A 22,954-nucleotide genomic window follows, 5' to 3' on the forward strand; every position below is an offset into this window, starting at 1 on the left:
GGAAGAGGGTCAGAGGGAGAAGCAGACTCCCCGCTGAGCAGGGAGCCCGATGCGGGACTCGATCCCGGGACTCCAGGATCATGACCTGAGCCGAAGGCAGTCGCTTAACCAACTGAGCCACCCAGGCGCCTCTGCACTACAAACTTAAGTGGCTACTCTTGTTAGTTTTTTTATAGAAAGGGTTTACATTTCCTTTAGATATTATTTATTCAGAACCACTTTCAGTGGTTTGACATGTGGAACAATATTCTGGAAAGCCAGTGTCCTAGGGCATTCATTTTCTGGCTGAATTACTGATGAACTTTATATCTTAAGGGAGTATATAGTCACCATTTTTCACTTTTCTCCTTTGAGGATGATGAAAATATCACGATTAGTAAATTCTGTCAGGCTTTCTTGAGTTGGACCAAAAGCTGATGCAGTGAGTACTTGGGTGCAACTTGAACTAGAATATAAGCTTCTTGAGGACAGAAACAATAATAACAACAACAATAACAATAATTAACACATAGAACTGTACTTGCCACTTTATATGTATTTTTATTTAATTTTCACAACTTCTTTAAAGTTCAGTTAGATATTAGCCTTTTATAAGTGCTGAATGAAAGCTCAGAAAATTTAAGTAACTTGCCCAAGGATATTAAATAAGTATTCAATCTAAATTTTAGATCATTATGTAGTTTGACTTAAGAGCTCTAGCTCTAAACTATTGTGCAAATTGTGTTAATGTTTTTAAATCTCCTTCATCCAGAATTGTACCTTACATTGTGAGCTAGTTTGCCAAATAAATGAACCAGACTTTGAAGGAAAAGTGGGACTTAGGAAAGTGGAGATGATGGAGACAGGCTTGTTAGGGGAAATGGTGTGAGCAAGACCATGGAGACCGGAGTGTGCATGCCATGTTCAGTGGTCTATGAATAGAACCATTCAGCTGGGATTGGTGATTTTGTACAAAGTTGGGAAATAGCACCTCATGCCAGTTGAAAGTTTGCCACAATATGTTTTCTATTTGCCAGGCTAGGGAGTTAAGACTTCGTACTGTGGGCAACAGCAAGGCACAGTTTGTTTGTTTTAATAGAGTGATAATTTATTCAAATTGGTATTTAAGGAATACTAATTTGTTAGCATTGTATAGGATGAATTGGCTGAGAGAAAAAATAGAGACAGGGATATTGGAGACTACTGTAGTAGTAAAATGGAGTGATTTTAGTGGTAAAATGAGGTACTCCTGGAGATGAAAAGGAAAAGATTTTGAGAGGGAATGTGTGATCTGGTTTCATGATTATCAAATATGTAGCAAGAGAGGAGGGTTTATATATTTAATTTTATGGTTTAAGTTGGAGGGAGTAAGAGTATCATTGAAAAAATGTTGGTGGGCCTGCAGAACTAGTTGGAAAAGATGGATATGAGTTTGAGATACAGGCAAGTGCCTTATATTAGAGTTCTCTTATCAGATGCAGCTCAAATTAGTGGTGAGTCAATATATAAAGTTTTAAAATGTTCTATGTATAGGAGATTCTGTTAGTGTGCGTGTGCGTCAGTACTGCATACGTGGAGGGGACCCTTGTAAAAGTCTCATGGTGGCAGACAACAGTGATTGCTTTTTGTGTGAGGAGGAAATAATCTCAGATCCTCTCTTAGTTTTTAGGTAGCCAGCTGTTAACAGCCTTTAAAAGGGTCTCAAAAAAATCAAGATTAGGCATGATTCCTTAACCTTTACTCTGGTCTAACAATTTACCTTTCATTTGTCCTCCCTCTCCTGGCCTCCCTCATCATTGGCCTTATCTCTGCTGCTGCTATTTCAGCATTTAGTTTAGTTTGGGACCCTTTTACAGTACTCTGCTCTCTGGCTTTGCTAATCACCCTGTTGGTTTTCTAGTGTCTATTGTTAGCACTCCCCAAATCTTAGCTTAGTTTGGAGTTTTAGATCCATCTTTGACATAGTCACTATTAGATGTTCCACAGAACTGTAAAATTATTATGTTCAAAACTCAGCTTTCCTTACTCAAATTTGTCCTGCTGTGTGTGTTCCTTATCTCAATGTCATTTGTATCTAGTGGCTCAAGCTTGAAAACTGGATTCTACACTTTACCTTCATCCATCCTGTAGCCAAATCTTGTTAGTTCTAATCACCATCTTTTATATCTATCTCCTTTCACTGTCCTTTCTACTAGTCTTAGTTCGTTACCATTATCTCTAGCCTAGATTATTGTATAACTGCCTCCTTATTGGGCTCCCTACTTCAAATCTGTGATCTTTCAATTCATTTTTCGTCCTACAGCCTAAGTGATAGCTAGAGATCTGAACACATTTGGTTATGTCACTTTTCTGTTTATGAGATGATGTTCAAATTCCTAAAAGGCTCTTGTTTAACGCTTTAACTTCTCCTCAGTGCTTCTTGTTGCCTAGAACTTTGTCTACGCGTTATCCCTCGTTCCACAGTTCTACTACACCTAGCTAATGTCTACTCATCTTTTAGGACTCCACTTGAAAGGGAGGCCTTTATTATTCCCTAGACTAGGTTAGGTCCCCTTGTTTTCTCTTCCCGTGTCACCTTGCACTTCTTCCTTCCTGACTTTCTTCACTTCATTTTAATCACTTATTTAGTTGTCTTCTTCACTAGACACACAGCCTGTGAAATCTGGGGGCTGTGGTTATCTTGTTTCAGGTCAGGGTACCTCTGGGTAGGCAATAACTATTTGGGAAGTGAACGAGTTGTACTGCATTTCTTCCCTTTCTGCCTGCTGAGAAGAGATATCTGGTTGTTTTTCAGGAAAATTTTTGGCAGGTATTTCAAAGTAAGAACAGCAGAAAAGTGATAATGGGATGAGAAGTTGATCAGCAGCTCACAAACAGTGGTTAAATTGTCAAGTGAGCACAAGAGGCCAGTATTAATGGCATGAGAACTAGAAAGGAAAGTCACTGTGTTGATAATACTAATTGTATTATGTTTGACTCATTTGAGTTATCCGAATTGCCATTTTGTACACTCTAATCTCAAAAAAATAAAGCTTATCACTACATTATTCAAAGAGGAAATTTTTTTATTTTTTTTAAAGATTTTATTATTTATTTGACAGAGAGACAGCAAGAGAAAGAACACAAGCAGGGGAGTGGGAGAGGGAGAAGCGGGCTTCCCGCTGAGCAGAGAGCCCGATTCAGGGCTCCATCCCAGGACCCTGGGATCATGACCTGAGCCGAAGGCAGACACTTAACGACTGACCCACCCAGGTGCCCCGGAAATTTTGTTTTTAATCTGCATGTATTTACAAAACCCATAAGGGCATTATAAATGGAAATCCTATTTGTAATTTATTTAGACATAAAATTAGATAGGAATTAAGATTAATTTTGTTCCAGCAATCAGATAGTTTTTAATACCATTTTAACACCATTTATATTGAATAGGTCGTTCTTTGCACTCAGATGTGGAATGCCAGTTTTTGTCCTGTACTAAAATCATGTGTGCTTGGATCTATTTTTATTTTTCTAAATCTTTCAAAAAGATTTTATTTGTTTATTTATAGATTTTTTTTTTTTATTTCTAAGTAATCTCTGCACCCACTGTGGGGCTGGAAATCACAACCCCAAGATCAAGAGTTGCATGCTCTACAGATTGAGTGCCCGGTGCCCCCTTGGGTCTATTTTTAGATTCCCAATTCTTTACATTTATCAGTTCATTTCTGCTCAAGTAACACTCTCATCTTTACTGTATCTTTAGAGTAGATTTTAATATCTATAGGGCAAGGACCCCCTGCTTCCATACTCTTTTTCAGAATTTTCTTGGCTTTTTAAAATATCAGGCTTATTGAGGCATAATTTACATAAAGATAAAATTTACCCCTTTAAGGTATATAGGTCTATGAGTTTTAGTAAGTGTACATTGCAGCCACCAACACAGTCATGGTATTTTCTATCACCTCAAAATGTTCCCTTTTGCCACTCATTGCTCATACCTCCAGTCCCGGGGGTGATTTGTCTTTTGTCCCAATAGTTTTGCCTTTTCCAGAATGTTATATAAGTTGAATCTTACACTGTCTTTTTTATGTTTGGCTTCTTTCACTTAGCGTGTTGCTTTTGAGATTCATCAGTGTTGCGCATTAATCAATTTATTCCTTTTATTTCCGAGTAGTAGTTCATTGCATAGAGATACCACAGTTTGTTTTTTCATTTTCCAGTTGGTGGACATTTGGATTGTTTCTTGTTTTTGATGGTGATGAATAAGCCCGCTACAGTCATTCATAGACAAATCTTGTGGTGGACATATGCTTTCATTCTCTTGAGCAAATATCTAGAAGTGGAATCACTGGGTTGTATGGTTAAATTTATGCTTAACTTCATAAGAAACTTCCATACTTTTCTAAAGTGGCTGTACTTTCTTCATTCCCACCAGCCCTTGATATTGTTATAGTCTATTAAATCTTAGTCATCCTAGTGGATATGTAGTAGTATTTCATTATGGTTTTAATTTGCAGTTCCCTAACGACTTCTGATGTTCAGCATCATTTTATGTCCTTATTTTCCATCCCTGTCTCTTCCTTGGTGAAGTGTCTGTTCAGATTATATGTTATTTTTATTTTCAAATTGTAATCATTCTTTACATATTCTGTGTACAAGTTCTTTATCAGATATGTATTTCACAAATGTATTCTCCCATTCTGTGGCTTTGCATTCCCTTAATATTGTCCTTCACACTTTTTCAGAGCAGAAAAATTTAATTTTGGTGAAGTCTACTTCATAATTTCTTTCTTTTATGGTTCGTGGTTTTTGTGTCTTAACCAAGAGAGCTTTGCCTAACCCAGGGTCACACAGGTTTTCTCCTATATTTTCTTTTTGATACGTCATAGTTTTAGGTTTTACCTTCAGGACTGTAGTGCATTTTGAAAATTTTTGTATTTGAGGTTTGGATCAAAGTTCCCTTAATTTTTCCTTATTGATTAAGTTGGAAATTATTTTGTGAAGTCCACTCTCTCCCCCCCAACCCCAATCACCTAGGGGTTTTCATTAAATTTATTGATTAAAGTAGGGGCAGATTGTAATTACAGAATTTTCTTTATACTTACAAGCTACATGTATGTCTTTACCTACTCATATTCTTTTATATCTCCATAAAATCTGTTGATACTTAATACAGATTATGAGTTTTCTTCTGATATTTTGTTCATTTTGGGGAATTTTTTCCAGATTGTTACTGGTGTATAAGAAAGCTTTTGTTGTTTCTACATATACTTGATAATTGGGTATGTAAGTATATAGTATTGAAAGGTTATCAGTTCTTCATAATCAGGAACAGGTTTTTGTTTTGTTTTTGTTTTAAGTAGGCTCTGTGCCCAATGTGGGGCTTGAACTAATGACCCTGAGATTGAGGGTCACATGCTGTACTGACTGAGCCAACCAGGGGCCCTAAGGAACAGATTGAATCACAATAAGGTACTTTGTAATATTCAGGAAATGATTTCTTTGTGGTACTTCAAACATTGTGTTTGTCTTTGAAATCTGAGATCTCTGTTAGCAGAGTATAACTATTCAACTTGACAAACACTTTTAGTGCTTAGGTGTCCTGGTAGGTTTTAGTAAAAATGACAAAATCAACATAAAGCTTCTGCCTTCAAGCACCTTAAGCAATCTAGCAGTATACCAGAAAAAGTAATTATAATATTTAATGCTATAAGTTAAATACCACAAGACAGATGGAAAGTAGTGTTGGTACTAGTGGAAATGGGTGTAGGCAGATATTAAGAAAGGGAGAAGGGATGTAGGAGGGAGGAGGGGATATTTGAGAGAACCTTTGAAGGACAGTGTGGTAGGATATCAGTAAAGAAATGAAAGAATTGGGATGCCTGGGTGGCTCAGTCAGTTAAGTGTCTGCCTTTGGCTTAGGTCATCGGGCTCCTTGCTCAGTGGGGAGCCTGCTTCGCCCTCTGCCGCTCCCCCTGCTTGTGCATACTTTGTGTGTGTGTGTATATGTGTGTGTGTGTGTCAAGTAAAGAAGTAAAATTTAAAAAAAAAAAAAGAAATGAAGGAATTCTAGGTAGAGAGCATTATTTGAAGTGTAACATTCATGGAACTAGATAGGAAAACAACGATGCAATGCCATAGAAGCTTAAGGAAGAAAATAATTCCGAGATGTTTGATTATAGATCTGACATTATATATTGCTAAGCATCTTTATTCTAGCCCTTCACTTTTTTTTTTTTTAAAGATTGTATTTATTTATTTGACAGAGAGAGCACAAGCAGGGGGAGTGGGAGAGAGAAAAAAGTAGGCTCCCGCTGAGCAGGGAGCCCGATGCGGGGCTCGATCCCAGGACCCTGGCCTCATGACCTGAGCCGAAGGCAGATGCTTAACCCACTGAGCCACCCAGACACCCCTCTAGTCCTTCACTTTTGATTTTTAAATATCAGTGTGTTTTATAAGACAAATTTCTGTTTTAACATTGACCTGAAGTCAGTGCAGTTTTGTACATACGTAACTTATCCCAAACAACTTCTTCACTGACTCTAAGACTTTATGAAGGATATATTATCTTTTGCTGTGTAACAAACTTAAAACTTGGTGGCATAAAATAGAACCATTTTATTATATTTGGTGATTTTATGGGTCAGAAATTCCAGCAGAATTGACTAGGTGATTTTACTTCATGTGGGGTTGACTGGGGTTGCTCAGGGGTGGTCAGTTGTGGCTGGTCTTGTTTCGTAGGTCCCAAGATGGCTTTACTCGCTTGGATGTTTTCTCATCCCTCTGATAACTAGATGCTAAGCTGAGCCCCTCTCTCTCTGTGTCATCTTCGGGCCTTTCCACATGCTCTCATCAGGATAGTTGGATTTCTTACATGGCAGCTCAGGACTCCAAGAGACCTGAGTGGAAACAGCAAGGCTTCTTACAACCTAGCTTTAGAAGTCTGAATCATTTCCTCCCTGTACATATATTAGGGCATTAATATTTGTAATGTATTACAGATTTTAATATATTAAAATAAATAAAATAAAAATTTGTAATGCATTACATAATAGGTATATTTTGTGAAATTTCACTTAGAGTACATTCTAAATTGAAAATAGATAAAGCACCTATAGTAGCATTATTTAATGATATTAACTAAATACATAACTTTTTTAAAATTTAGAACTTTAATTGGTTGCATGAAAAACATAAAGGGTATATAATAAGAGCAGTTGTTCCCATATATGCTGTTATCATTAACTACAAACTGACTTACTGTTTGCATTATAGAGTATAATTGTAATTAAATAATGTAATTGTATAATGTTGACTTTAGAGGCCTAGAATGCCCCAGTTTGTGTGTGAATCACATTTTATATGACAGCTATAGTATAAAGTTCAGTGACTAGAGTGATTTACGTCTGTGATCTGGATACCAAGTAGAGTGCCTCAGTACTTTTATATCTTGCTTTTACAGTATTTTGAAAGGAGAAAAACTAATTGTACCTCTGTTTTGGAGGCAGATCTTTCGTGGTAGGTCAGTGAAGTAAGCCTGACCTGAAATTTTTGATTATGGTAGGAGAGGGAGCCCAGTAACACACTATTGCGTGTTACGCCTGGCTTGGCTTTCATGTAGGTGTATATATATTTATTTTTTGTTTTCCTTTTAGTGATTCTGTGTTTTTGTGATGACTATTACTATACTGTTTTGTCACTCTATGTGTGTTACTAGATGCTTTCTTAATACAATTCTGCTATTTATATTTAATAAAATGCTAGCTACCTTTGTTAAGTGCCTGTGATATATACTGGGCATAGTGTTGGATGGAAATAATGCATATGTTGCCTTTAATCCTCATAAAAATCTAAAAGATAAGTGCTACCATCTCTGACAGATGAGAATGCTGAGGCACAGCATAGTTAAGTAATTTGTTTTATGTCGGTTGGTGGCAGGAGCAGCTGGAAATTAAGTATGTCTAATTACAAAGCCTGAGTTATTTCCAACGTATTATAGTATGTTTAGAATTTCTTAATACGCAGCCGTCTTAAACTACATCATTTTCAACATTCTCTTCTTTGTTTTTTTTGGTCTCAATATGTTAGAGCAACCTGCCTATAATTTGAACTTCCTCATAATATGTTCAGGCAGAAACATTTTTTGCATTACTGTACAAAACATAGGACGTTTTTGCTTTATGAGTCATTATACTAAATTTTTCCCCTTCTTAAACAAAGCAGAAATGTAGAATCATAAACTACTAGCAAAGAAAGGTTCATCAGAGATCAGTTAGCATAAGCCCCTGATTTTACAAGTACAAGCACCAGAAGCTCCATAGCACTCCCTCAGTTCAGCAGTTCACAGGTCCTTATGTTCTAAGTTACTGGAACTGCACAGGTCTTTCATATCTTAGGGTTCTTAACACAGCGATTTTTACAGTTAAGTCCATAAGGACCTTTCACCCTTTAACAGTTGCCCTCAGTATGGATGAGCAGACAACCCTAGAGGAGGAGTCAGGTATTTTAAACATCTGCCTCATGCCTGTCAGATCTCAGCCATCCCTTAATTAGAAGAAGGGGTTTTTCCTCTTTGCCTTCCAACTTTCTGGAACCCATTTCTATGTCATTCCTTCCCCTATTATATAACTATCTACTGGAGAAGATTTGGTGCAGAAGAGCTAGAAGCAGTGCTCCTTGTATGTGCCAGTTATAAGTTAGGAACTATCTGTTACTAGCTAAATACAATGAAACATTTGTGGTCCAAAGAATTCTCATATATATATATATATATATATATATTTTTTTTTTTTTTTTCCCTAAAGTGTGGTATAAGAGCTTTTAATTGGAAATTTGGGGACTTGGTTAGGACTTTTCCTACTTCTGCCACTTAGTCTCTGTCCCTGAGAAAATCTTAAATGCTCTGGGCCTTGACCTTTCTTCTCTATAAAAAAATGAGGAGAGTAGGTGAAATCTTTAATTTGTTTCTGTGAAAAAACTGATTTTGTGGAAACTTTTCTGGCAACTGCCCCACTTCAACACTATCTTATTGATTGTTGTCATACCTCTGCTATTTTTTTGTTTATTTCTGGAGTCTTATAAAAGCATTTACTTTCTTAAATTACGTCACAATTTCTCTAATTTGTCCTCTGCTTCTTTCTTATATGATTCAACAAACATTTACTGCCTGCTATGTGCTTGGAACTGTGTAGGGGAATGCAGAGAGGAAAGCTGCTTATATTTCTTGACTTCAGGAATTTATAATTTAATTGGAAAGATTATTAGCTGCAATGTAAGAGACACTTTGTATTATTACGCATCTTGTTTCTTTTTCTGAATGTTGCTTTTTTTTTTTATCTTCTGAGACTGCTGACCCTTCAGATGATTATCAGTACTTTGCTTTTATTTACATTAACTCTTTTCTTCTTTTGCCCTCTGGAAACTTCATTCATCTTGAGCATCTTATGTGCAAAACACTATTCTAGATTCTATACAAGACAAAGATGTGTTAGATATAAAAACTGCAGAAGAATTCTTAATCTCAGGAAACAAACTGAGGGTTGCTGGAGTGGTGGGGGGTGGGAGGGATGGGGTGGCTGGGTGATGGACATTGGGGAGGGTATGTGCTATGGTGAGCGCTGTGAATTGTGTAAGACTGATGAATCACAGACCTGAACCTGTGAAACAAATAATACATTATATGTTAAAAAAAAGAAGAAGATAGTAGGAAGGGAAAAATGAAGTGGGGGAAATTGGAGGGGGAGACGAACCATGAAAGACTATAGACTCTGAGAAACAAACTAGGGTTCTAGAGAGGAGTGGGGGGTGAGGGGATGGGTTAGCCTGGTGATGGGTATTAAAGAGGGCACATACTGCATGGAGCACTGGGTGTTATACGCAAACAATGAATCATGGAACGCTACATCAAAAACTAATGATGTAATGTATGGTGATTAACATAACATAAAATAAAATTAAAAAAAAAAAACAACAACCAAAAAAACCCCCCAAAAACTGCAGAAGAGTTTATATTCCAGCAGGGCAGGTAGAACAGGTACACAAAGAAGCAGAATTCAAATCATAAGAGAGGGAGGAGGAGGCAGTGGGGTCATTTCTAGTTGTAGGGATCAAGGAATCCTTAATGAAAAGCTGAATTTCAGCTGGATCTTGCAGGATGTGTAGGATTTTGGTCGGCAAGAGTTGGGATGGGCAAAGGCATTCTAAATAAATGGAGTAAGACTCAAGTAGTAATAAATCAAACAATCTGGATTCTTGTGTACATATACATATGGTTGAATAGTAGAAGAAATGATTAAAGTATGAGTCTTCACTATACAGATTCTTGAATGGCATACTGTGGGAAGTTTCTTTTCATACATAGGGTGAATTTGTTCATTTGTTTAAAGTAGAGAGTGACATGATAAACTATGTTTTCAAGGAATATTTTTTTGTCACTGCTGAGTGGATTGGTGGAGAGGAGAGAAACTAAGTAGGAAGATCACTTCTTTCAAAAGATAATCAGTTATGGTGATAGCTGTGGAAAGGGAAAGGAAGATGGACGTATTTCAGTAGACTGAACTAAGCAAGTGATTTAATGTTAGGGGAAAAACTAAAGAGGGAAGTGTAAAGGTTTTAAGAATTTTGAATTTGGATGTCAGGGGCTGTTGTGCCATTAACCTAAACAGGGAATTAAAAGGAGAGCTTGAACCTTATTTATATAAGAAAGATGATAATTTTGGTGTTAAATAGTTCTTTTCTTTTTTTCTTTTTAGATTTTATTTATGTATTTGACAGAGAGAGAGAGTGAGAGAGGGAACACAAGCAGGGGGAGTGGGAGAGGGAGAAGCAGGCCTCCTGCTGAGCAGGGAACCTGATGCAGGGCTGGAGCCCAGGACCATGGGACCACGACCCGAGCCGAAGGCAGACGCCCAACAACTGAGCCAACCAGGCGCCCCAAATATTTCTTTTCTTTTTAAAATTTTTTTGTTTTTTTAAGTAATCTCTATACCCAGTATGGGGCTTGAACTCAAAACCTCAAGATCAAGAGTTGCAGTCTCTGCTGACTGAGCCAGCCAGGTGCCCCAGGATGTTAAATGTCTCTTATGGAGATGACGTGGTGAAGCTTGGCCAAGAGGTTGGGTTGAGATATTACTTTGGGGATTCATTTGCCTAATGGTTACAGTTTAAATCCTAGGAATGCATTTTTAGACAAGTATAGAGAAAGAAGAAAGTACACCTAAGATAAAATCATTAGAGAATGTGCAGGTTTTGATGATAGGATAATGAGTTATGGAGTAGTTCGGATAGTGCAGTTCCACTGACCTTAGGGAGAAGTTTTGAGTAAGAGACTAGTAATGTCTCTTGCAGTGAGGACCAATAAAAAAAGGCTGATAAGTGAAATATGTCAATTAGAGAAAGACAATTATCATATGATATCACTCATGTGGAGTTTAAGAAACAAAACAAAGTATCATAGGGGAAGAGAGGAAAAAATAAAACAAGATGAAACCAGAGAGGGAGACAAACCATGAGACTCAGTCATAGGGAACAAACTGAGGGTTGCTGGAGGGGAGGTGGATAGGGGAATGGGGTGATTGGGTGATGGACATTAAGGAGGGCATGTGATGTAATGAGCACTGGGTATTATAATAAGACTGATGAATTGCTGAACTCTACTTCTGAAACCAGTAATAACATTATATGTTGGTTAATTGAGTTAAAAAAATGGAAAAAAAATAAATGAGTGTTGACAAACTAGCCTTAAAGCAAGTCTCTTTATTTTTTTTTAAGATTTTATTTATTTATTTGAGAGAGAGAATGAGAGAGAGAGAGAGCATGAGTGGGGGGAGGGTCAGAGGGAGAAGCAGACTCCCCACAGAGCAGGGAGCCCGATGTGGGACTCGATCCCAGGACTCCAGGGTCATGACCTGAGCCGAAGGCAGTTGCTCAACCAACTGAGCCACCCAGGCACCCAAAGCAAGTCTCTTTAAAAACAAGTGTTCCAAACACTACTTCTATGTCATATATAGAATGGTTCAGTGATTTGTTGATGAGATAATTGAATATTTTCAATAAATATTTCTGTACAAGAAAAATAAAATCTTTAAAAAAAAGACTGAGACGGCATCATTCCTTTTTACTGTATCTTTAATCTTTTCCTTTCCATTTTTGTAATGTTACTTTCCTTCTTCCTCCCCACTTCAGTTCTGTATTATTTCTAATTTTCTCCTGTTTCCTGCTTGTTTTCAGATCTATTTCTAGCTATGCTTCTATCTGGGGAGGGTGATCAGGAAGATCAGTGTTGTTGTTCAGACTAACTGATTTCATAGACTGTGTTATTACAGTGTGAATCATGGCACATACCCAAAGCAGGCAAAACTGTGATAGCATGAAGCCTATTTGAGGTTTGTTCTACAAGAATATATTGTGGCTGAAAGCTTTAGCAGGAAATTCTACCAACACTTCTTAAGAAGTAAGTGTGGATTTTTATGACACTTCTTTATTTTTTTATTTTTATTTTTTTATGTAAGCTCTACGCCCAACGTGGGGCTTGAACTCATGACCCTGAAATCAAGAGTTGCTCTACTGACTGAGCCAGCCAGGCCCCTGTGGCACTTCTTAAAAAAAATTTTTTTAGGGACGCCTGGGTGGCTCAGTCGGTTAAGTGGCTGCCTTCGGCCCAGGTCATGATCCCAGGGTCCTGGGATCAAGTCCCACATCGGGCTCCTTGCTCAGCAGGGAACCTGCTTCTCCCTCTCTCTCCCTCTGTGCTCTCTTTGTCAAATAAATAAAATGTTTAAAAAAAATTTTTTTTTAAATGAACCTATATAAAGATCCTTTTTTAAACAAAAATCTTTGGTTTAATGAGTCATGGTATAGTATGGGATTTCTGTCTTTTCTTTAAAATCTATTAAATCTAACAAATAGTGCATGTATATATACATATTCAGAATACATGTATAACTGTATCATTTTTTCTCCTTTCATTCTTCTTTTTGTTAACTATAGCATGATCTTGACATAACGTATATAAAGTGAGGTAGAAATGCACTTGAACAATTGTAATGAAGGGAGGACTTTGTAAAAAGGAAGAGTATTTTCATGTATGTGTGTATATTAGGTTATATATTCATTGTTTTATTTTGAAGTGCTTTTTTCTTATCTCTTCTGATAGATCTTAAGTGATTCTAAATCTTTAAAAAAAGTACTTGTCTGAACATAATTATCAGTTTTTCTTTCAGGAAAGAGATGTAGGCTAACAATTATATAAGTAATAAATATGAGTCCCTTTCTGTTGTAGAAATTATAATTAATAATAATAATAAATATAAATTAATTTAGAAGTAAAGGAAATAAAAATCAAGAGTTCCTTTTATTCCTTCTACAGTAGTAGTAAACCCTGTTAGGTGTTTTGTGTTCTTCCTTCCAGAGTTTTTCCTATGCATGTACATATATACATAAATATATGTACACACAGAAGAAGATATGTAGCCTATTTTTGAAAACCTAAATATGCTATATATATTTTTCTATAACTTGCTCATTTTACTTAACAGTGTGTCTTGGAGCTCTATCCATTACATAGAGTGAAATTTATACACACATGTACACAAACTGTGTTTGTCTGTGTTATATATGTATGTATAGTTGACACACAATGCCACATTAGCCTCATTCACACAAACTGTATTTCTTATTTATTTATTTGACTATGGTTGACACACAATGGCACATCGGCTTCAGGTATACCAAATAGTGATTTGACAGTTTATACATATGCTATGCTCACCACAAGTACAGCCACCATCTGTCCCGTAAATATGGAAGGCTTCATGAATTTGCATACCTTTCTTACTCAAGGGCCATGCTAATCTTCTCTGTATGGTTTCAATTCCAATTTTCGTACATATGCTGCTGAAGTAAGCCCTGTATTTCTTTTTTTAATTAACTTTGCCTTTATAAATTTATATATATAACTCTTAGTAATCTCTTAATTTTAGAAGAGTTTTAAATTTACAGAAAAATTAGAGTGTCCATGTGTTCTGTACTTAATTTCTCTTACTGAAATTTTACATTTGTATTATACGTTTGTCACAATTAATGAGTCAATATTGATACATTATCATTATTAACTAAAGCCATACTTTATTCAGGTTTCCTTAGTTTTTACCCAGTGTCATTTTTCTGTTCAAGGAATCCCACCCAGGATACTACATTACATTTATTTATTTATTTTTAAGATTTTCATTTATTTGACAGAGAGACACAGCAAGAGAGGGAACACAAGCAGGGGGAGTGGGAGAGGGAGAAGCAGGCTTCCTGCCGAACAGGGAGCCCAATGCGGGGCTCGATCCCAGGACCCTCAGATCATGACCTGAGCTGAAGGCAGACGCTTAACGACTGAGCCACCCGGGTGCCCCCACTACATTACATTTAGTCATCAAAATCAAGGGGTGCTTGGGTGGCTCAGATGGTTATTGGTCCAACTCTTGGTTTCAGCTCAGGTCATGATCTCATGGGTCTTGGGATCTATCCCCCCCCCCCTCCGCCCCCCTCAGCGGGGAGTCTGCTTGAAGATTCTCTTCCTCTGCCCCTCCCCCCACTTACGTGCATGCACTCTCTCCTCTCTCTCTCTCTCTCTCTCTCAAATAAAATAAATCTTTAAAAAAAATCAAGTAGTACTGAAAGGTTTTTGTTTTTTGTTTTTTAAAGATTTTACTTATTTGTCAGAGAGAGAGCACAAGCAGGGGGAATGGAAGACAGAGAAGCAGGCCTCCTGCTGAGCAAGGAGACCGATGCAGTTCTCGATCCCAGGACCCAGGGATCATGACCTGAGCCAAAGGCAGACGCTTAACTGACTGAGCCACCCAGGCATCCCAGTACTGAAAGGTTTATAATGAGAATTGGCCCTAACTCTTTCCAGTCCCTGCCCTGGCCCCCAGCTGTTAACTCTTTTAGTTCTCATCTTTTAATTCCAGATTTTTAAATAAAGTGCCCATACTGCCTTTTAATTTTTTATTGGTCAGTTTTAGACATATATTGCATTCTTGTTAAGATTAATAAGGATTTAGCACTTTTATAACCTAGCTTCTTTCCTATCCAGTAATTCCATAAAACTTAGTTGAAACATAATAATCAGTGTTAATTATGACTTTGCAAATACTGTTGAGTGCAGATCAGAGATCCTTTTCTGTATGGCCTTCTGGGTTTTCATAATACTTAAAAATTGGCTCTCTTTACACACAGATGGTCCCCAACTTACAATGACTTATAATTTTTTGACTTGATTATAGTGCGAAAGTGATGCAATTCAGTAGAAACCGTACTTTTGATTTTTTTTTTTAAGATTTTTTATTTATTTATTAGAGAGAGACAGTGAGAGAGGGAACACAAGCAGGGGGAGTGGGAGAGGGAGAAAGCAGGCCACCCACTGAGCAGGGAGCCCAGTGCATGGCTCAGTCTCAGGACGTTGGGATCATGACCTGAGCCGAAGACAGACGCTTCACAACTGAGCCACACAGGTGCCCCTGTACTTTTGAATTTTGAACTGTATTTTCTGAATTGGCAATATGTGGTAGGATATTCTCTGGTGATGCTGGGTGGGGCAGTGAGCCATAATGCCAGTCAATCATGGGATCACAAGGGTCAACAGTCCATACATTTAAAACCATTCTGTCCCCATACAGCCGTTCTTTTTCTTATTTTTAGTACGATATTCAATAAATTACTTGAGATATTCAACACTTTACTATAAAATAGACTTTGTGTTGGATGATTTTGTCCAACTGTAGGCTAATGTACGTGCTCTGAGCACATTTGGTGAGTTAGGTGTATTAAATGCATTTTTGACTTAATGATACTTTCAGTTTACAACGAATGGATTTATTGAGATGAAATCCCCTTGTAAGTCAAGGAAGCTCTGTTTATATCTATTGCGTCTTCATTTTCTGTCCTGTTCTCTGTGTTGTGGGATAAGAGATAATATAGCAATTCCTCTTTATTCCTGGAGGTACTTTCTGCAGTGTTCTGTTGCTTTCCTTCAGTCTGAACTGGCTACCCTTTAAGCCAGCTGCACAGCTTCCGTACTGGTAGTTCCTTGTGTGACCCCCTGTGCTGGGTCTCCTGCTTCCTTGGTTTCATGCCTTCTTCCTTCTTTGTTTACTCCTTAGAATTTTCTTGAGCATATCCTAAGAGGGGATGCATGTATGATAAAAATATTTGAATTTTTGCTTGTCTGATCATGTCTTCCCTCATACTTGATTGATAGTTTGGCAGATTAAAGAATTCTAAAAATTATTTTCATTCAGCATTCTGAAGGCACTTGTTTGTTGTATTGCTTTCTAGCGTCTACTGTCATGTTGAAGAGTTCCACGCTATTACTTGATCTTTTATATGTGATCTAGTTTTGTTTTGTTTTGTTTTTTTAATTCCTTTGGAGACTTTTGGGATCTTTTCTTTATCTCTAGTGTATTGAAATTTCATGATGGTGTGCCTGGTGTGTGTGTGGGAAGGGGGGCTACCACTGTGAATTCCATTCTTTGTACTCATTCCTTGATGGAATCTTAATTTTGGTGACTGATCTTTTCTGAGAAAATTTCATTTATTTATTTATTTTGGTATTTTTCTTCCCTATAAAATTTTATTTTCCTTTTCTGAAATTTCAGTTAATTTGATATTGAATCTTCCGAATCCTTTGGGAATTTGGTCCTTTAGGCCCCCCTATTTTCTGCTATTTTCCACTTTTTTGTCTTGTTGCTCCCTTTTTGGAAGATCATCTCAACTTATCTTCCAACTTTTTCAGTTAAAGCTTTGCTATTGTATTTTTAAATTCTAAAAGTTCGTTTTTTTTTTTAATTTCCCGATTCAATTCAGTTTAAGCATTTCAGGTTGTTTTTAGCTCCACCCTTTGCCTTGCCTGAAGTACCTGAGGTTCAAGCCTGTTCATTTTCTCCTGAAAACAAAGAGTGGAAGTTTGCCTTAAGGAGTGAGATTGAATGATTACTTGACTCTTTGCGACAAGAGTGGGAAGACTGGGAAGTCCAACTATTTTTTATGTAAACTTTTAAATGATTTCCCTTATTTTAAGACTCCTGTGTGTGGTGTGTATACACAGATGTATATACCGAAATATATGTGTATGAGTTTCCATATATTTATACAGATTCATATATACATATGATACATGGGATCATTTTATAGATTTACATTTATGTATGTTAAATTGCCTTTTTCTTCTAACATTTCATGAACATTATCCCTGTCTCATGATATTAACTATTATTCAAACATGATTTTTTTTTTTTTTTTTTTTTGACAGAGAGAGACACAGCGAGAGAGGGAACACAAGCAGGGGGAGTGGGAGAGGGAGAAGCAGGCTTCCGGCTGAGCAGGGAGCCTGATGTTGGGCTCTGTCCCAGGACCCTGGGATCATGACCTGAGCCAAAGGCAGACGCTCAATGACTGAGCCACCCAGGCGCCCCCCAAACATGATTTTTTTTAAAGATTTTATTTATTTATTTGAGAGAAAGCACATGAGAGGGGGGAGGGTCTGAGGGAGAAGCAGACTCCCTGCCGAGCAGGGAGCTCGATGCAGGACTCAATCCTGGGACTCCAGGATCATGACCTGAGCCGAAGGCAGTCCCCCAACCAACTGAGCCACCCAGGCGCCCTCAAACATGATTTTTTAATGGCTTCGTATTTTCCCATTGATGAATATACCCAAATTTATTTAATCAGTCTCCATTTGTTAAACATTTAAGTTATTTACAGTTTTTCATAATTATAAATAATGAGATGAGGACTCCTGGACATGTATATGGCTTGTTATTTCCTTTTTATTAAATCCTAGCAGTGGAATTCTGGGATCATAGGAATGATTGGGCTTTTTTTGTTTTGTTTTATTTTTGTTTTTTGGGTGGGGGGAAGAGGGAGAGGGAGAGAGAGAATTTCAAGCAGGCTCCACGCCCAGAATGGAGCCTGTCGCAGGGCTCCATCTCTTGACCCTGAGATCATAATCTAAGCCAAAATCAAAAGTCTGACGCTTAAACTACTGAGCCACCCAGGAATGATCAGTTTTGTTTTTTTGTTTTTTTTGTTTTTTTTAAGATTTAATTTATTTATTTGACAGAGAGAGACACAGCAAGAGAGGGAACACAAGCAGGGGGAGTGGGAGAGGGAGAAGCAGGCTTCCCTCGGAGCAGGGAGCCCGATGTGGGGCTTGATCCCAGGACCCTGGGATCATGACCTGAGCCGAAGGCAGACGCTTAACGACTGAGCCCCCCAGGTGCCCCAGGAATGATAAGTTTTAATGCTTTCTATCATATTGTTAAATTCCAGTAAGACTTCTTAGTTTATACTTATTTATCATTCTGTAGAAGTGCTTATTTTACTTAACTTTTGCCATTACTCTTAAGAAAAATGGTCAATTTGATAGATGAAAATGGTTTTATAGTGTTTTAATTTGTGTTTTTTTTAAAGACTGATAAGGTTGAACTTTTTTTTAGTATTTGACATTAACATTCTTTGGAATTTGTTTTATGTCCTTTGCACCTTTTTCTATTTTTTTAAAAAGATTTATTTATTTACTTAGAGCACATGAATGCGTGTGCTCCCAGGGGTTGGGGGGGAGGGGCAGAGTGGGAGAGGGAGAGAAAAAGCCCAAACAGGCTCCCCGCTGAGCAGGGCTCCATCTCAAGACTTTGAGACCATGACCTGAGCCAAAATCTTAAGAGTCTGTTGCTTAACCAACTGAGTCACTCAGGCACCCCTGTACTGTTATTTTCTTTTTCTATTTTTTCTTTTTTTATTTTTTTAAAAAAAATTATGTTGTAAGAATTCTTCCTATAAAAAGAGATCTATATAAAAAAATTACTCCATGGTCTTTTAAGGAAAATTATTTGTTTTTGTTGGGACACATAGAAAAATTGTGGATCCCTAATATTTTTGGAGGAGTAGCTTCATTAAATCTTAGGATTTTTTTTGTCAAAAACAACCAGGCCAGTTAGAAAAGGGAAATAAATTTGAGGAACTACTCCTGGAAGGCTGTAAGGATTAAGAATTTCCTTCCTTGCTGTGGTATGACTAGGAAAAGAAGGAAGAATTAACAAAGATCAACATAGAGCACCTAAGAGGAAAGAAAGTTACAATGTACTGTAGAAAATAATGCAATAATTTCTTACTATATTGCAGGACCTGTTTCATGAATCTAACAAGCACTTACTGAGTTAGAGCCTTCTCTGCCATTAAGGAACATACACTATACACTGGTGGGGGGAGGAATGATTATAAAGAGAAAGATACACTTTTTTTTTTAAAGATTCTATTTATTTATTTGACAGAGACACAGTGAGAGAGGGAACACAAGCAGGGGGACTGGGAGAGGGAGAGGCAGGCTTTCCGCGGAGCAGGGAGCCCGATACGGGGCTCGATGCCAGGACCCTGGGATCATGACCTGAGCCGAAGGCAGACTCTTAACGACTGAGCCACCCAGGCGCCCCAAGAGAAAGATACATTTATACCAGAAAGAATACAGTGTGAAATTTGCTGTAATAAGGCTAGAGAGAACCTGCCTACTGTATTATACAGGATAGTTTTAATGGACTTGGTCTGAGTTTTTAGCACAGAACAGATGAGAATGAGCCTATTGGTGACCGCCAGAAGTTATAGCTGTCACCTCTCATATGTGGAATAATAAATGACACCTGAGACAATAAAAATTAAATGATACTCAAATACTATAGTTTTGAACAGGTGAATTTTGTTTTGCTTTTGAGTTCAATATGAGTATGATAATGAGTTTAAATATTTGTCATAATGAAAAGACTAAATTATATTTCTTAGATTTTTGTAAACAGGGAAGTATGTAATGCATTTTTGAAAATTATTAGAATGACTAAAAAATAGTGCCAATCTTCTCTTATCTAGAAACAATGAATTCTTAAGATTCCAGATAAATGGATTTTTGTTGTATTATAAATCTCTTAAGGGGTGCCTGGGTGGCTCAGTCGGTTAAGCAAGTCTGTCTCTTGATTTCAGCTCAAGTCATGATGTCAGGGTTGTGAGATCTGGCCCCCATCAGACTCCATGCTGGGTGTGGAGCCTGCTTAAGATTTTCCCTCTCCCTCTTTCTACCCTCTCTTATTCTCCCCCTCACTCCTCTCTAAGAAAATTAAAAATTAAAAATATCTCCTAAAAGGATTCTCTAACAATGCTTTTTATAAGTTTGACTTTCTCCTTACTGAAGTGATTCATCTAATATTTGTGTATGTGCTTTCATCTCTATATTACTATAATGACTTTAATACAGGTGAAGACTAGTAAATTTTATTATACCCAGATGAAAACAATAATTTTGTTATTTAAGAGCTGGTTTTCCATAGTGGTACCAACAGTAAGACTCAAATGATATCGTTGATTTCATTTTAAGACTCTTTAGTACAGCACTATTACTCATTTTCACCTCTTGCGTATAAGTGCTCAATAGAAATATACTGTGTGCATGAAATCTGAAATATATTGCTAAATCAGTAAATTGAATATATGTTTGAAAATCCCATTTATATCTTATTTGAAATTATTTTAATCAATTTTATTTTTTATATCACAACTTTTACATATAGTGTAAGTCTTCAGCACATGTGTATTTTTCCACACGTGTAATTTGTAGTTTGTTCTGATTTCATAATGACTTAATCATTTATTCCTTCATTCTTATATTCCTTCTGCTTCTGTAGGTTCAAACTCTATCATGGGTCCGTTTCTATCTGTCTTTCCTCTCTCCCCTCGCCCCCTTTTTATTTTTATCTTTTTTTATTTATTTTCATTTTTCATTTTTTTTTTAAGATTTTATTTATTTGAGAGAGAGAGTGAGAGAAAGAGCACGAGCAGGGGGGGAGGGAGAGGGAGAAGTAGACTCCCCTGCTGAGCAGGGAGCCCCACATGGGGCTAGATCCCAGGACCTGAGCTGACCGCAGACCCTTAACCAACTGAGCCATCCAGGCACCACCCCCCTTTATTTTTAAATAAAACTTGTAGTCCCTATATTAAGTTGGACTTTTCAAAACTGATAATTTCTTGTTCTTATGGTAGAATAATTTTTACTTTTATCCCAATAATTAGCTAAAAATTCCTTCTAAACCTTAGACCACGAAGCGTAAAACCATACAAATTCTTGGTCGTGAAATGATTTTTTAAAGAATGACCGTTTTTTAAAGAACAATATTTTACAGTAAACATGATGCCAGGGAGCTGTTTTCCTTGTGAAAACATGTAGAAGTGGCTTTTATGAATATGAATGCATTATAATATAGTAACAGCAGAGTTGCGATTTTACAGACAGTGGTGTTCTAAATTGTTATGACCAAGAAATGCTTATTATGGCTCAATATTATGGATAGACATAGATAATATTCTGCATTCATAAGGCTCATATCTTTGCAGTATGCTTTTGTATATATTTCCTATTTAATCTTTATATAAACTCCATTTTACAGCTGAAATGGGAGATCTGAAAGTTTGTTATCAAGGTTGCAGAACTTGAACCTAGGTCTTCTGAACTTGTAGGCTTTCCACTTTGTTATAGCTGTTAACATGTTTACCTGTAACATATAAACATGTCTTACAACATCTTTATGTTATCTGTAACATGATTATGAAACATTTAATGGAGGCATTTAAAGTTGGATTTTGAAAAAGGTTATGCCCTGACAAGAAGCAAAAAATTTTAGGAAGGGTGAAAGGTAGATTGAAAGATTGAGACAGGTGTGTAGGTTGGGACAGCAGTTATCCCACAAAAACGCTTTTCTGCTATGAATTTTTAGGATGATTTGTGTTTGCTTCCTTTCCTTAGAAGGTTTTGAGTGTGGGGTGGGAGGGTAACGATAGTTATGTTGTCAGTCACTCTTCTTGTCTTGGCTGTGTCATTGTTTTTGTTTCTAGATGTTTTTCATATACTACTTAACATCTTCAATTTATCTTTACCTAATATTATACCGGAAGGCATATTCTAGGACCCTTTCTCCAATATGGTCCTATTGCAGAAACTTTGAAACTTCTTGCCACTTAAAAATAATCGCTTTTAGGGGTGTCTGGCTGGCTCAGTCAGTAGAGCTTGTGACTCTTGATTTTGGGGGTCATGAATTCAAGCCCCACATTGGGTGTAGAATTTACCTTAAAAAATAATGGCTTTTAATAATTTGTGGTATTATTTTTCAGTCTGATTTTTGAATGTGTATTATAATTTCAAAAAATTGGGATGATAATTGGGGTCCCTGGGTTACGGTACAGTTTAAGCAGTTAAGTGGCCAAATCTTGGTTTCAGCTCAGGTCCTGATCTCAGGGTCATGGGATCCAACCCCATGCTCAGCGTGGAGTCTGCTCAAGATTCTCTCTTCCTCTCCTTTCCCCCCACCCCCGCCCACATTCTGCTCTCATAAATAGGTAGGTAGGTAGGTAGATAGACAGATAGATATAGATAGGGATGTATAGGGGCAGGAGTTACATATGGAAAATCAGTGTGTACTTTCTGTTCAGTTTTGCTGAGAACCTAAAACTGCTCTAAAAAATAAAGTCTAGGGGCCTCTGGGTGGCTCAGCTGGTTAATGTCTGACTCGTGATTTCCACTCAGGTCAGTGAGATTGAGCCTTCCATATCTGGCTCTGTGCTCAGCGTGGAGTCTGACTGTCCCTCTTCCTCTGCTCCTCCCCCTGCTTATGTGCATGCGTGTGCACGCTCGCTCTCTCAAAGAAATAAAAATCTTAAAAAAATAAGGTCTATCGGGGTGCCTGGGTGGCTCAGTTGTTAAGTGTCCGCCTTCGGCTTAGGTTATGATCCCAGGCTCCTGGGATCAAGCCCCGCATTGGGCTCCCTGCTCAGCGGGGAGCCTGCTTCTCCCTCTCCTGCTCCTGCTTGTGTTCCCTCTCTCGCTGTGTCTCTCTCTGTCAAATAAATAAATAAAATCTTTAAAAAACAAAAAAAATAAATAAGGTCTGTAATGTATAAATATATTTACAAATAAAGT

General features: G+C 37.3%; 1 protein-coding gene and 1 pseudogene across 2 annotated transcripts in view; one reads left to right on the plus strand and one right to left on the minus strand.

The window, feature by feature from the left end:
- The window catches only part of RSBN1L (round spermatid basic protein 1 like), a 66,155-nt gene that overhangs the window by 9,138 nt on the left and 34,063 nt on the right, over window positions 1-22,954 (plus strand). The gene's annotated exons all lie outside the window — the stretch shown is intronic.
- Window positions 13,752-13,849, minus strand: LOC113912069 (annotated as a pseudogene).

The sequence above is a fragment of the Zalophus californianus genome, chromosome 12 (genome assembly GCF_009762305.2).
Source record: "Zalophus californianus isolate mZalCal1 chromosome 12, mZalCal1.pri.v2, whole genome shotgun sequence".
Classification (NCBI taxonomy): Eukaryota; Metazoa; Chordata; class Mammalia; order Carnivora; family Otariidae; genus Zalophus; species Zalophus californianus.